The 16138-nt window shown below is 41.7% G+C and overlaps 1 protein-coding gene across 3 annotated transcripts in view; it reads left to right on the top strand.

Annotated features, from left to right (window-relative positions):
* The first annotated feature begins 3337 nt into the window (after positions 1–3337).
* Positions 3338–16138, top strand: part of ttll10 (tubulin tyrosine ligase-like family, member 10) — a 34512-nt gene continuing 21711 nt past the window's right edge. For all 3 annotated transcript variants that reach the window (XM_080444174.1, XM_080444173.1, XM_080444175.1), the window contains exon 1: positions 3338–3710. The gene's annotated coding sequence lies outside the window, so the exon portion shown is untranslated. The remainder of the gene's footprint in view (positions 3711–16138) is intronic.

The raw sequence follows: 16138 nt of genomic DNA, 5'->3' as shown, positions 1-16138 counted from the left end.
ACACACAGCACACAGCACACAGCACACACACACACACACACACACACACACACACACACACACACACACACACACACACACACACACACACACACACTCAGATGCAGCTGTGCATACACAATCACACACAAACAGCGGATGTGCATGTGTATGCACGACACGTACACACATGAACATTTATTAAGGTGGATGTACACGCACGCACGCACACGCACACACACACACACACACACACACACACACACACACACACACACACACCATACATATTACTTATATTATGAACATATCCCACACACAGGCACTCAGCACTTTATATTTCAATACATTTACACACATGTAATGTATGGGTCATTCCATGAAATTGGTGCCTTTTCAAGTTCAACATTAAAAAGTAAAAATGTAAATAATGTTAATCACCACTTTTTATATAGCCAGGGAATAAAGACACCTTACAGCTGCACTATGTAACTTTCCTCTTCTACCACGGGTTTGAACCCGGTTTCCTGCGCAAGTGCTGAAATGTTTTACCATTGAGCTAATAGAGCCTGCCTGCTTGCTCAGGGGATAAATTGAATCTTGACTTCAGATCAAAATTCGTGTCAGACCCTGTGTCCTGTGAGACATGACCTTTGACACGATCTAAATGTCTCAATAGAAGAGCAGGGAGACAAAATACAACCACCCCAATTGTATAAGTTATATTGTATTAACATACTCTACCATACAGATTGGACAAAATTACATTTTAGTCATAAAAAAAGGTTACATAGTGCAGCTCTAAAATGACAATAAATTTTAATTGTATACCAAAAACACTGTTTAAGAATAAGACAAATTTTACATTTTACAAATTAATAATCTTGCTTAAGTAAACTGTTAGGGATAGGCCAGAAACATCACCCTTATCAGCAAGAAGTAATTTTAATTAATTAAAATATTAATATTTTTTATATTTTAATATTTCTAAATGACATATTTTACATAATTTTATGAATGACTATTTCTTGGAAATACATAAGGCACTGATTCCACAGAATAACCCATTTGTACTGTATGTACGCTACACACACACACACACACACACACACACGCACGCACGCACGCACGCACGCACGCACGCACGCACGCACGCACACACACATCCTATTGTTATTTTATTGCTATTTCTTTGCATTTTTTTCTGTATGATAGGATGTAGTAAGAAATAATCTGTCAGAATGTCACACCACTTTTATCATAATAATAAAATCACAAAAGCAATTCTAGGAGGGCCGTTGCGCTTGGGGGCCACTTGTGATTGTACGCGTTTGTGTGCATTTGCTATTACGTGCGTGCATGTGTGCGGGTTTGTTGTTGAGGGGTGTGTGTCTCCTGTTTGGCTGCTGATGGCAGTTCTTGCGTCCTGCCTTGCGTGACAGGCCTGCCAGATAGCCATCAGTATCCAAATGAGTGCAGGTCAGGCCCCCGCGCTTCACTCTAAACCTCATTTGGTATGCAAATGAATATCCTAAACAAAGCAAACCTTTCAGACTGGGGCAAGTGACCATCCATTTCCTCTGAAGAGGCCTAGCTTCATTCAGGGACAGAACCTAATGGGTGATGTTGAGACTAAATGCTCATGCTTAAAATAGCGTATTCTGGTGGTCTCGTACCAAATGAACTAAATGACCATAGTCATTGAGGTTTTTGACACATGTTTTGGTCTATCATATGAGCTAATTTCCTGGTGCTGTTACATTTGTTAATTTAATCCAAATTTAACATTTATCGATGAATGAACAATATTGACGCTTTTCTCATCGTCTGTGATGAAATCTCACAGGTTTTTGACTCACGGATTCTAGCAATCACCTCTTTCCTCCTGCCAACGCAGCGCCACAGCAACCTGCGCCACGCCCCTGAAACAGGATCCGGCTCTGGCTTTGTGCTCATTGTTGAGAGACTAATCCAGACAATTACACCTCAAGACTGAGAGTGGCTTGCCTTGCCCAGCAGCTAGCCTCGCCCTGGACGGGGCCTCGGATTAGCCCCTCATGCCTCTGGGGCGGTGAGCCTCAAGCCTATACGTACCAGCCCCCCGTTGATTGACAGATCCCACTGCTCCTGCTTTGGTCTGAGCAAGAGTGACCAGACATCCCGGTTTGGCCGGGATAGTCCCGGGTTTCAAGCTGGGTATCCCGAGATCCGACAAATATCTGTAAAACATTTGCTACCAAATAGTCCTGGATTTCACCACAGTTAAAATAATAACACTTGTTTTGTGCTTACATAGATGTTTAGCCTATCATGTTCCGTTCTGCCCCGCATCCTTATGAAAACACCAGGTGAAAAAAAAGAAATTGTAGCAGATCTGACTACAAGCGTGTTGTGAGCTCATAGCTTGGCTATTTTAGCCATTTTTTAAATTGGATTTGATTAAGGGTCCTTGAAAGTGTTTTTGAAAATATGGTCACCCTAGTCTGAGCTCTCTCCCGCCCATGGCCCCGGCCAGCCGGGCCTCAAACCGCCTGTGTGTGTCTGCTTTGCTCACCTGCACTTTGTTCACCTGTCATTCTCTCTAATAAACGCAGTGGGGTTATAGTTGGCCTCAAATGGGCGTATGAACACAAAGAGAGGGAGAAACAAAGAGAGAGAGTGAGAAAGAAAGAGTGGGCCTGGAGAACAGGAAGAGGGCAAAGGGCAGGTACTTCAGGTTACGGTCGTGTCATACGCCAAGAAGTAGGCCAGGGTTCATGTATGTCATAAATCGTGTGTACACGTCTTCAGGGGGTGGGGGAGGAGGTGAGGGGTTTCTCGCCATAGTTTGCCAGTTTCTTGATACTTAACTTTTCTCAGCGAGCACCTTTTCTCGTCCCCGTCCCTCAGAGAGGATGGTGGCCGAGGATGAGGGCGCTTGCCGTCAACTGCTGTGAGTGTTGTGATAGGAACATAGGAGGCCGTTCCCACAGAAGCTGGAGCTGACATCATAAAAGAAAAAACACAAACACACACACACACACACACACACACACACACAAACACACAAACACACACACACACACACACACACACACACACACACACACACAACAAGATACCTGGGGCGGATGAGAGGAAGGGAAGGTGGGGGCAGGCGAACCAGTGAGGTGGGAGTCGGGGGGGGGGGGCTGGGCGGGTGGAGGGGTGTTTCGTCTCGACTGCGATTGGCTAAGCGTGTCGCGGTGGACACACCTGTGGGTGCCAGAGGCTAAGGAGATTGGCTGCGACCTGAAAATTACACCTGCGGGGGGAGGGGGGAGGGCTACATGTAAACCAAGCCCTTTACAAGTTCTGTCTCTCTTCTTGAGGAGCTTAACCAACGAACATCGGCGACGAGAGCACCCGGAAAGAAGAAGCAGAAGAAGAAGAGGAAAAAAAACAACTACTTTAAAGAGGCGCCGGGAGAGAGTGCACTCGCTTCAATACCGGTTTGGTTTTGTTCCGCGACGGGCCGGTCCTCTCCGTCCCATAGATGGATCTGACCTCCCAGCGAGCTGACCTGACACTGCATCTACCCGAAAAAGGACAGCTTTTTCTTTTTTCTCCTCCCGAAGCCTACAAAAGTTGACCGTCCTTCAGCGAGAAGGAGGAAAGAGGAAGACTAAGCCAGCAAGGCGTCAGCGCCAGCGCACAATGATGTCTCTTGTCTTGGGTTTCTGGCTCAATGACCACACCTGGGGACAGACAGGGTAAAAACTCACAAACGTGATACTTTCATTGACTGCTTTTGCATCATTTTAGACGTACTTTTGTTGTAACACTTGCCGTTTGTCGTTGACATAGTTAGAGCTTTATGGACATTTTGTTTTACATTGACATACAGTACGCACTGATCAGGAAATGTGTGGCAAACCAATTAGGTCATTGTGTGAAGCCTTCGGCGTTTGTACGCTGATATAGGAGGGTCGAGTTAGTTTCGATGGGAAGCAAAAGCTTAATCTGTATCAAATTCCAGCTCCATTTAAACAGAGAAAGGAGAGGAAACAATAGAAGCCAACGCTCATTCCTAAACTGGATAGACCAGTTGGGGCAGGTAAAGGCAAGCTGCCAGACTTGTCAAAGGATATGAAAACGGTGGCAGATCCCTGCTATTGGAAGACTGAAATGTTCTTTACAATAGGACATTTGAGCAATTATGGTACGAACGACTTTTACAAATTGAGGAACTGATAACAGGTTATTATTTGCTGTTTCTTATAGGAATAGGAGTATTGTGAAATTGGATGTTTAGTTATGGATTAGGATTCTTGCCACAGCGAGCGATAATTCATATGAGAAACTGCGTCGACAACCTTTCTCTAACACCTGTTGACTGACAAGCCTTTGTGGTCTTTTGTTAAGATATTTGTCTGTTGAAGAGGAGGCTAAAATACCAACGGTGGACATGTTCTCGCTTGTCTTTTGGCTTGTGTAGCTAGAGATTTGAGAGAATAATCCCAGTTTTTTTGCCTTTGATCTGAGAAAAGGAAAGCTGGTACAGCGTGCCGAACATAAAATGTCTGCTCATCCATTTTATTTGCCTCCGCGGTTTCTGTAGCAGTTTGCTAGAGAGAGAATTTAGTCGACTTCCTCTGAGCAGAGAAATTCAGAGAAACCTCAAATTAACTTTTTCTTGGTTGATTTAAGGTGTTCTTTAGTAGCTCTGCGTTATGAGGTTTGAAAAGGCATGGGGAAAATGGAGGGAAAATGTCGACCACATACTGTACTGTACAGCAGTGAACGCAGAGCGAGGTGGAAGGTTGTGATTGGTGGAAAGGGAGACATTTGTTCAATTCTTTCAAGTCACATGAGTTCTAATAGCTATGCCAGTGTGTGACAACAGGGTGGAAACAGAGTAGAATTTCAGCCAAAAGCGAGATGAAATGCGATGATAGGGACATCAAACAAAATGGTGGACCTGCTTCTGAATGGTTGCTTTTATAATGTTTGTTCCCAGCTAGCCATTTGAAGCAGAAGAGCGACTGCCTTGTAATAAAAAGGAACTGTTGCTCTTATCACCACACAGGGTGAGAGGTCAAGTTAAAGCAGCATTTGACTTAGTGGATTGACTTAATGACAGCTTTACATAGGCCATGTGTCATGGTCAGTTTAAACAGTTAAAACTATGCTGATGGTGTATGATGTATTTTTTCCCAAAGAACTGAGCAATGATAATTAGGTGATGTACTGTCTAATAACTGACATCCAAAGTAATAACTTAATAATAACTAATAGTTGCAACTTCATGGCAGCAGTTATATTTAATTAAACATAATTAACAGGATAGGAACTCCTCTTGGGAATTCTTCACTGAGCATTAGAAAAGCATTAGGGAATTAGAAAAGGAAGGGTACAACCCTTTTTGATTATCAAATGTCTTGCAAATTTCACCCATTCATTTAAATATTCAAAACAGAAAGGGAAACTGACTGCAAGGGAGGAGTTGATGATACAACGGCTCTGAAAATGAAATATTTACATATTTGCCAAAGAGAGAGAGCAAAACTGAATCAAGCAGCTGTAGCTTTTAGACCTGTGGTTCTCAAAGTGGGGTTCGGGGAACCCCAGGGGTCATTGAGGGGGTCCCACACAGCTAAATTAGTTAATATACCATCAAAATCTGTTAAACTACTTTAACCTTACAACATACATAGACTATTTGAAAATAGGCGATCTACAAGATCACAAGGGTTTGTAGATCTGATATTCAAAATGTAATTTATTTAAATTTTTTATGTGAAAGATTTAGAATATTTTTGAAACATTCTAACAACACAAATCTTGTACCCTGGTGTCCCTGGTGCAAAATATTTTCAGATGGGGTTACAAATTAAAATCCTTGACATTTAACATGAGAGGAGTAGTAAAAAAAAAACAGGGAAGAAGCTACACATCATGGTAACTAGGCGACACCCCGGTAGTAGGAAGGCCCAATCAGGTGCCGTTGAGATAAGGTCCGGACTTAAATAAGGTTTTGGGTTTCCCAACCATTGTTTTCTCACAAAGACGCCAACTATTGATTAAGGGCCAGGCTGGTTTACCTATCAGGTTGTTCATTTCACAGTGGAGTCACATTCCAGCACACAGAGGGCAGGGTTACCTGAGCACGCCTCACTTACAACAGCCACAAGCGTGGGCAGCCATAAGCGCTTCTACTCCCACCGAAAAGAACACCAGCTTCAACAATGGAATAACCCCGCACAAGGAACAAAGTTTGCAGAAGAGGAAATATTTGGAAGGAAATGGCAGGTTAGAACAAATTCAAAGGAAGTTTGTTGGAGGTACTGTAGGGGTCTATCGGGGCGGGGGGGGCGATAGGTAACGCAGAACAAACTAAACTCTACCTTGACCAGATACTATTACTTTTGTGGACACTGCTTCTTTCTGCCTACTCTGGGCTAATCTTTTTTTTTCTTCCTCTCTTTCTCTCTCTCTCTCTCTCCCTCTTTTCTTCCTCAGAGGGCCTGCAGCACTGGTTTATAATGCTGATGATTAACTAAATAGAGTCTGGGAGAGCAGGTCTGCTTGGCTTTCTCATTTCATGGGGCCTGACTGACCGGGAAGAAGACGCCGCGTTCTCAGACAACTGGCTGGAAATTCAAGTTCTTTTTTTTTTCTTCCGTTTTTGTTCTTTTTCCTCATCTTTCTTTTTCAGCCACCAACCCCCCACCCCTCCATACTCACTCTCTCACTTTGGTTTTGTTACAATCTTTCCTTGGGGTACCTTTCATGACGGTAAGGTTACAGGTGTATTCTACGTTTTCCCTCTTCTTGCCTTCCTTTCCTTGAACTTTTCCCTCCCTTATGCTCTGTTCTCTCTCTCTCTCTCTCTCTTGCTCTCTCTCTCCCTCCTCCCCCTCTCCCACACTCAAGCTCTTCTATTTCGCCTTGCTTTGCAGGATGACTGGAAACCTGTTCTTTTTTCCCACTTTTTCTTTTTACACAAGAACTAATCACCCAATGATTCTGTTTTCTGTCTTGAACGAAAATGTGTCTCTTTGTGCGATATGGATATGACTAGACAAAATGGCAAAAGTAATAGCAAAGTAAAGTGGGACATAAAGAAACAAAAAAAATTCAAAATTTCAATCAACCCCGAACTGTAGAATAATTTGCTGAAAGAAATGGGGAACTTCCCTTTGTTTACACACATTATCTGTATATTATTGGCTAATATGCTATACTTCACCTCTCATGTGACTAAACATTTGTAATGTGTTCACGCGGGCCTCACTGCAACCGTGTAGCTTAAAGTTTTGGCTACATAGACAAAAGATAAGGTGTAAAAATAGCATTATACAGGACAGAAACACAAACAGGGAGTGTGCTATTTTCACACAGTGTACCTGTGAATGGCACACGTTATTCAGTAAACGAGGGCTGACTGCATGACCTTCTGCCTACACAGCGTAGACACAGGTCAGCCTGAACAGCATTCCTTCAGGCTTTCATCACAATGCAAACAACAAAGACGGGAGACTCTGAGAGGGCTGAGGGGTGATTTATACTCCGTCGTACCTCAAAGTATAAATCGGGCTAATGAGGAAAGAAAAAAATCACCTCCAAGTTGCTTACATTTCATAAAACGATCTGTTGAAATGCATTTGACAGCATGCATTTATTAGAGACAGCTAGTGCACCATGTTGCAACGTTACAAAAACATGACCACCATCTCCAGGGAAAATTGGTGCAAATAACTCCAGGGGTTGCAGGGTTGCTTGAGACTTTGTGGTATTACAGGATGGATGTGTGCGAGGAAATGTTTGAAATAAGTAACCGCCATCTATTGTGCGAGAAGCAGCTGTCGCAGCCTTGCCGTGCCATAGATTCAGACCAGTCGGAACAGGTTTGGGCAATCATTAACAACGGCTGTGGCCCAATCTTCTGTGACAGCTAGTTTAAGGTAAAAATCCTCAACCAGAACAAAGGATCCGCAATAATACATAAGAGAGAGCGAGGGACGCAGCTAATGACTGCTCATGTTATAAAATGCTAACTCCAGGCATGCAGCTAGTGACTTCCCCTGTTCTCCACAGTATAGCAGTACAGTTTGTTACTTATATTTTCACCATAATGTTCATTCATTTTGGTTGGATAATTAATCAATTTCTAAGGAAATATTAGTTGGGCCTATCTGGTTTTACCTGAGTCAAACATTTCATATTAATTACAGCCCATGTACTGTATTTATTACTTAATATTACTCATGGTTGATGACTTCAGGTTTGAAACTTCCCCATCTTTCTTCTACCTTTTCTTTTTTTTAAGTTTTAGTTTTAGAAGTCTTGAAGTCTACGGCATACCAAAGGATTCACTTTATGTTCACACATCTTCCATACAGTAGCAGAAATCTCATCTCCTTTACCAGAGGTGTTTGTCAGGAGAAACCTACTATGGATGATTATCTCCATCTTACGAGGCAGCATTGGATAGCAACACTTTCTCTAATACTGCCTGGTAATGATGATGATAGCTGTCCGCTGTACTGCAATGAAACCCGTCACGTTAGCAAGATTAGTAGACTGCTTCAGACTATTATTATTATTATTAAGTTTGGCTACAGCTTTGCTAAAAAAAAAGGGGAGGGTTCCAACAGAATTGGCTCTCAGGACCCATCTTACCTTACAGTGCTGGATTGTACGTCTGTGTTCTAACACTGTCTGGTAACGATGTTTTCTGGGTGACCCATGGACTGCAGCCTAACCCAACTCTGAAACAAACCATGCTAAATGAGTCACTCTAAATCACAGCCTATTATGTTACCATTTTGACTTTTGATAGTTGTGACTTCAGTTGTTCGATTTGTATGAATGTTTTTTTATCTACAAGAGTCCTCTGATGATGTCATTGTTAGGTAAACTTACCTGTGGCCTCAGCCACTGTCATTATTTTAGCTGAAGTTAGTGCACCATGTACGCTCTGGTACTACAGCTGTAACTAGAACAGGAACATATTTGCATGGTGATTCAGCACAAGTACCAACTGTATACCTAAAACCACATCCGTATATTTAACCACTTAAACTTTGTTGTACATCAAATAGTGAAAATAGCCTATCTACACACTCTGAGCTTGTAGATCTACTATTTTCTCAGAATGTTTGCAGACTGTTTGTCTATTGTCGCCTATGATGACATGCCCAGAATAGGGAGACTAGGTTTCATGTGGTTAAAACTGTTTTATAATTCCTATCATAAATCAGATCATTCTGATAGCCATTCATTTCAACATCCTTTTGAGTTTGTGAGAGACAAATTCTTTCCTCTGGGAAATGAGAAAGAGTAGACATTTGGGCCCTAAAGCTCAGCCATTGTTCTTCCTCTCTGTACTTCCCTGTCCTGTATTCATTTTCTTTTTTTTTCTTTTTTATGGCGACCCCTCCCTGTCCGAGAGTATCAGTCGGTTGATGGTTCCACCGGTCGTGCCGGGAGTCATTTCCTTGTTCCCTCCCCCCGTACAGTGTGGGCCTTTGTGCTGTGCGGCCACGATTGGTCCAACTCGCCTTACCTGCGTGGCACATCCTGAAACTGACACATGAGCTCACCTGAGCACTTAACGACAAAAATAGACCTCAACGACACTGTCGTCTCCTCCCTCTCCCCGCTACCCACGGCCTGTGTGCTACAGAATGACAGCATATTTCAAGAGTCAAGAATGATTCATTCACGTGGGAAGTAAAGATATTAATTGAAGGTTTAGTACCGCAACAAAAGACTTTTGAACCACCAGACCACCCCCACACATATTTTCCTTTATGAATTTCAGAGGATGCTGATAACGTATTTTAGGTGAAATAAGCAGATCCCTCGAGGCAAATGAGGGTTTTATCCCTTGCCAGCAGGAAAATAAATCCCAATTAAATGAGTGGAACCTTCAAACAGTCACCACAGACGAAGGCAAATAATAAACACAGAGCTGGCAGAGGCCTAATGTTTGTTTAAGGAGGGAGAATTACCCTGCAAATATTAAGCCACACCTATATTTGCCCACCCAGCTCCATTATCCGAGTCATAGACACATGCAATATATAGCTTAGCTTTTTTTTTGTCCTTCCTTTCTTGTTTAGTCACCGCCCTTTTCTTTCTCCTGGCGTCAAAAAGCCAAACATTAATTTCAGAGAGTAATTATGAAACCAGGAAGGCTAGGTTTCGTTTAAAAAGAAAACGTCATAAAAAGAGTTTTGCTAAGCTTCCTTTGTCGTCTACCTTGGCCTGTACTTACTTACAGCCAAAATGTCAGCTCTCTCCATGGGTTTGTTGTTCCTGTCCATGCATGGCAAATCACTGTCAATATACAGTACTGAACTACACTGTGTGGGCTTTGTGAACACTACAAAGTACACAGTACACAGTAAATTCCTCAGTGTTAATTTATCCAATTGTAACTCTGACAGTGTACAAATTGATCCAAATGTCCATTTGGTTACATTTGTGCACTCGCAGAGTAAAGGATATTACTGTGTAAGTGTGCTTGTTTTGTCCTTTTTGCTGCTTGCATGTCTCACTGTCTCTTCTGGTTTCTCCTTCCTCAGTCGTGTACAGGTACTGTAAAAGCTCAGAGGTGATCCTTCCAGCCCGTTGATAGGCGTCTTACCAGACATGGTTAGATGTAATTATTTGTCTCTAATACTGTCTGGTAATGCCGTCCATTAAATGGCATTACCTTCCGCTCTCTCTCATTTCTCTCTGTCACTCTTTAACGTGTAAGTGCCCTCCGTCACCTTTGGCAGACAGTGCAGTGTATTTATTGACAAAAGCTGTACAGTCGACGCACAAGTGATTATGTAGCGACATATGGGGTGGAATACACGAATGATGGCAATAATGTATGTATATGGAACTATGAGCCTTGCACTGGAAGAATTATTGAATTCTTGGGGTTTCTTCTATGTGGTTTGTGTCAGAGTTCCCTTTGTTCAGCGGCTATTCCCCATAATGCATTTTGAACATCACTGCACCTGTCGACTATTTGAGTTTCAATAAAGGCTGTACATTTGAAGGTTAAATGTGTGATATGTTGAATGCTATGCACAGAAAACATTCATATATCATTAAAAAAAGTATTTGTATAATATGCAAAATATGTTGTTTTGTTTTGAATGAAATAAGTGCTTCCTTTATTTCCATGTTATGGACCCTTAAAGATCAATTTTGATCTGTCATAGTTAAATTAACCCTAACCCAGGATTTTTACAGTCTAGTCCCATCCAAGAACATTTCCTCAGGTACAGTAGCCTAATGTTTCTGAATGCATATAATCACAATGATTATGAATGAACCCCTAAAACCATAGCAAAGTAACTGCATTTAATGCAATACCATATCATGTTATGTACAGAAATCCTGAATAAAAATGCTTACATTGAAAATGAAAATGGTATTTTTTTCATCATTTCCTTTTTCTGATTCATATAATAATTACATTTTTACTCTTTTTAAAGGGGGAGATTTATCAGTGTTTTAACTACTTAAACCCTCTATAATTAGTAAACTGACACTTAGTTGACATGGGGGGACCCTGTATTTGATCTGCTCTTTTTACCCACTCCATACCAAATGTCTTATCCGATCTACAAGCTGCTGTTTGCTGTTGCTGTTTGAGCTTGTTGATCTGCTACTTTCGCCGAATGTTACCCCCAAAATAGTGATGCTAGAGTTCAAGTGGTTAAAAATGTATTTAGGGCTTTTTCTTATCCACTGGGCCTCCATTTCTCTGGTCGTTGTGTTCTGGAGAACTCTTGCCTGCCCAGACCGGAATGCCAAGCCCCCAGTCAGGTGTGGATCGGGTTACAGGTGAACAGAGCTCCTTTTTAAATGCCTCAATTTACCCATGAGGTCCCCCCATCAGCTAAGCCCTCATTGTGTCCTAGAAAAGGCAGACGTGGCCTGCTTGATAAGCCCACAAGCACAAGGCTGTAGTCTGCCACTGTCTGGGACCCAGGTTATTACAACTTTACAGTGCAATTTATATGCTACAACTGGTTTGATTTGCTGTACACCAGCCTTTTTTTTAAATCACCCCCCTCCCCCCTCTCTCACATAAACTGTAAGCCTATTGGTGTTTGATTAGGGCTGTTAGCTTGGGGGTTCAGTTGACTGGTTAAATGCAGCCCTGATTTTATCAGGACGAACACAAACACAAAAACCATTTGGCCATTTACCTCGAGGCCCCATTAACCACTTACGTGCTACTGCAATAATAGCAAAAAAAACTGCCTATCTTCCATTGTAGCATTGTGAGCTTGTAGATCGGCTATTCTTGCTACTTTTTACATTATTTTGAAAATAACATGCAGAGAATAGGGACACCAATGTTAAAGTGGTTACAGTCCCCAACAGAGAGGGGCCCTACATGCATTCACATTACACTCAGCACCAACAAATGGGCACAGACAACAAGGTCGAAATTTTCACTTTGCTTAAAGCTACAATCCGGGACTTATTTGAATGAATAACATGTTATTTTATCGAATCTGTATGGTAGAGTATGTGACTACAATATAACTATCACATCTGCAGTGGTTAGAGATAGTCTCCGTACTTTTTTTTTAAAATATCCTTTAAGCATCCTTTTGTATAAATCTGTACCACTGTACCTTCTTTGCAAACTGTTAAAAAAGTATTCATTCAATAAATCAAACTATTCCATTGATAAATGTAGCCCCTGGTGTCAGCTAGGACAAACGGTGCACCGCATCTCTATTGGACACTAGAGAGAGACAACGGACATAAAGCCTGTAACTTTTAAGGGATACGCTGACATTTTGACTTGTCTGTCCTTAGTTTGCCATGTTTGTCGTTGGCAGCCATTCGGCAAAGGAAATAAGGTGCCCTTCAGCTACACCTAAAAATTAATAATAGCATGACTTTTGGCAAGCTAATAGTTTAGATTGTGGTTAGTAGGCTATAACTTTCAATAGGGAACAAGCCATTTGTTGGTAGAGTAAAATGTAGTTGTAGTAGTGTAGTCCTTTTTGTTTTAACAATATCATAAACCTTGGAATGTGTTGTTAATAAGACAAGTGATCATATCGTACACAATTGAATAAGTCTGTTAATAAATGCATAAATCCAACCAAATGACTAGCCAAGGGCAAGGGCACTAGGACAAGGGCTACAACAGGGGATTCAATCTGATATAAAAAAAATCCAAAATAGAAAAAAATGCCAACCTACAAGCTCACAACGTGAGCTTGTAGGTTGCGTTGGTTGTAGGTTGCGATGCGTTGTGAGCTTGTAGATCTGCTATGTTTGCTATTTACGATAACGAAGTATAAAACAGGGCTCAAGTTCATACTAATCAATTTAGTTGATTATGATAAATCTATTCGTAGTTTTCCACATCTATTCTTTGATATATAAATTAAAAAAAACTAACTATCAAAGAAAACACTCTTCTCCCTTATTCGATTAATGGAAAAAGTATTTGATAGAATAATTCCTCCGAAAATGATCGATAACAGCCCTACATCTAACCTAGAATGACATTCAGTATGCCAGTCAATTGGATGAAGAGAAGAAATCTTGCTTTGTCATCCTGCGAGGAGGCTGAACAGAGAATGGACGTCGGCGAGCAGCCATCTTGAACGAGTGTGACATCATCACAACCACTGCAGTTACATTCCAGACATGGAGAGCTATAGTGAAGGATTCCAGCACTGGTCTGTGCATGCTCCTAGTCGGACCAGATTCCTATCCTACGCTCGACTACGGAGGAGGAGGGCTTAAGTTCAATCGAGTTTGCCACTGAGGTGAGGTGGAACAGCAGAGCCAAGGGCTAAACTGGTGTGACATACTGTAGCTACGGGTGTGGTGACGTAGGCCCAACGCGCTGTCACGCACTCACCCGAGGAGGGAACTCCTTTAAGTGGTGAAGCCAGAGGCTTTGAAAAGAGCGTACTGAAGGTGAAATTGTAATTGTAAAAGGTTATTTGGCCATAAACTATGTCGTATAGATGTAGTACTGTGTGGTAGTAGCCACTGAAATACTCTTCTAAATCACCTGGATTCAGTCAGAATAATCATTATGGCTTCCATGAGAGAAACATTTGAACTCGAATGTGATCCAGTAAGCCAGTTAGATGGAGGCAGGACAACATTTTCAGCATTTGTTTGATCTTCCATTGACTGCAATTAAGATTTGCCAATGCTGATGGATGAGGCCAGGCTGTCAAGACAAAGCATGCTGTTCTACAATCGTGGCAGTTATGTCTGAATAAGCCTGTTTGTGTCTTCATACTGATAAGCTGCTGACTGGGTTAGCAGCTTTGCAACCAGGTGTGTCAGTGTTTAGAATCGACGGCCAAAACTCATTGGTTGCCTAGGGAACCGTACACACAAAGAGTGATGCTTTAAAAGTGCTGATCCCTGAATATTTTGTATCATTCATGCCATAGTCCACAGCACACCCATTGTGTTTTCAAGCTTTGCAAAACCAGATCCTGATATGCGTGTTTACTTATACAGCTTTATACAATGATGCAGGTAATGGCAGCAACGGGTTTCTATCAATTACTCACCCGATGAAGCCTTGAATTCATGAAGACGTTTGTGTTTTTGTCGCATTCCAAGCCAATAATTTGATGACCAGCTCTGGTAGGAGAGTCAATGGATACTCTTTGATAATCAAATTATTGACTTAGGAATGCGACAAAAAAAACAAAAACAAATAATAAATAGAAAAAAAGTCAAAGAGGGACAACAAGTGTTTCTCTACATTTGGGGTGACCACAGAAGCTTAATGGTTTGGACATGTACAGAGGAGGGGTAGTGAGTATATCGATAGAAGGCTGCTGAGGTTGGAACTGCCAGGCAGCTAGGAGGCTTAGAGGAGACCAAAGAGGAGATTTATGGATGTAGTGAAAGAGGACATGAAGTTAGTTGGTGTGAGAGAAGAGGAGGCACAGGACAGGGTGAGATGGAGGCAGATGATTCGCTGTGGCGCCCCCTGAAGGGAACAGCCGAAAGGAAAAGGAGACAGAAGCTTAAACTCAGTGGGAATGAGCCATGCCTCAATAATTGGAGTAAAATGCAGATTGTGATGAAATATATATTTTTTTATACGTGGTCAAAAGACGGTGTCACGTGGTGAAAATAGGTCACATCTACAAGCTCACAAAGCGTCACAATCCGAGGTGTTGTGAACTTGTAGATTTGAATGACATTAACAGTGACAACAGCTAGAATGAGACAATAGGACCAGTATCAAAGCTAATACACTGTAAAATCATGCAAAGATACTCCCATGAGGGTCAACACTGAGGATTCTGCTGTTATTTTTAATTAAGACTTTAAATAACAACGTATACCCATTAAGACCTGAGGTCAATTCTACAAATGCCTTCGAAAAAGTTCTCAAACGTTTTCATGCCAAGGACCCCCAAAATGTGTATATGGCTGCTGACCCCCCCCCCCACCCCCCATCTGAAAATGTTTGGTGCCAGGGACCCCAAGAAGAGAAGATTTGTGATATATATTTTTTTTGATATATATTTCAAACACTTTCAAGATGTGTTCAAATTGTGTTTTAGCAGATCGCTGTGTACTGTGTATCTGCAATTTTTTAGAACCACTGTTCTAAACCACTGTTCTAAATCCTAAGAGTTCACTGAAAAAACATATGTTGCTATATATTACATATAGCTAAAATCTAAAATGACACAAATACTTTCCCGATTTTAATGCGTTAATTCAGCTTTACCACTTTTTCAAGCAAGAAGTCAAATATAAGAGACAGAAATACAACAAGGGAAAGGCAAATGATTGGGATGGGGAGAGAGAAGGCCACTGACTGTGTATGTTAACCTGGTAGCTCAGCTAGTCAGCTGCCCGTGTAAGAACAGTGCCCTGGGTTCGAACCAAGTCTCCATAACTTGACAATTATACTTTATGTACAGTATGTCCTCACTGTTCCGTATCGACAAAAAGCAGATATGCCCCAAAATGAATACATTTTGCAGCATTTACTTAAATTTCACTGAGAAAAGGATACTGGTGTGTAGCATTGTCCTTGCGGTTTTGGATGTGGGTCAAAACCAGTTTTAGTGAAACTCGACGTGAGCATATCACCATCTTGTATGTCTCACCTACGGTGGGATGGATTGGCTCAAGACCATGGGAACGCTGCTTTCCCTGCAGA

This window comes from Gymnoscopelus braueri (genome assembly GCF_963280865.1).
Source record: "Gymnoscopelus braueri genome assembly, chromosome: 12".
Lineage (NCBI taxonomy): Eukaryota > Metazoa > Chordata > Actinopteri > Myctophiformes > Myctophidae > Gymnoscopelus > Gymnoscopelus braueri.
The sequence above is the reverse complement of the archived record's forward strand: the minus strand, read 5'-3'. Positions and strand labels throughout refer to the sequence as shown.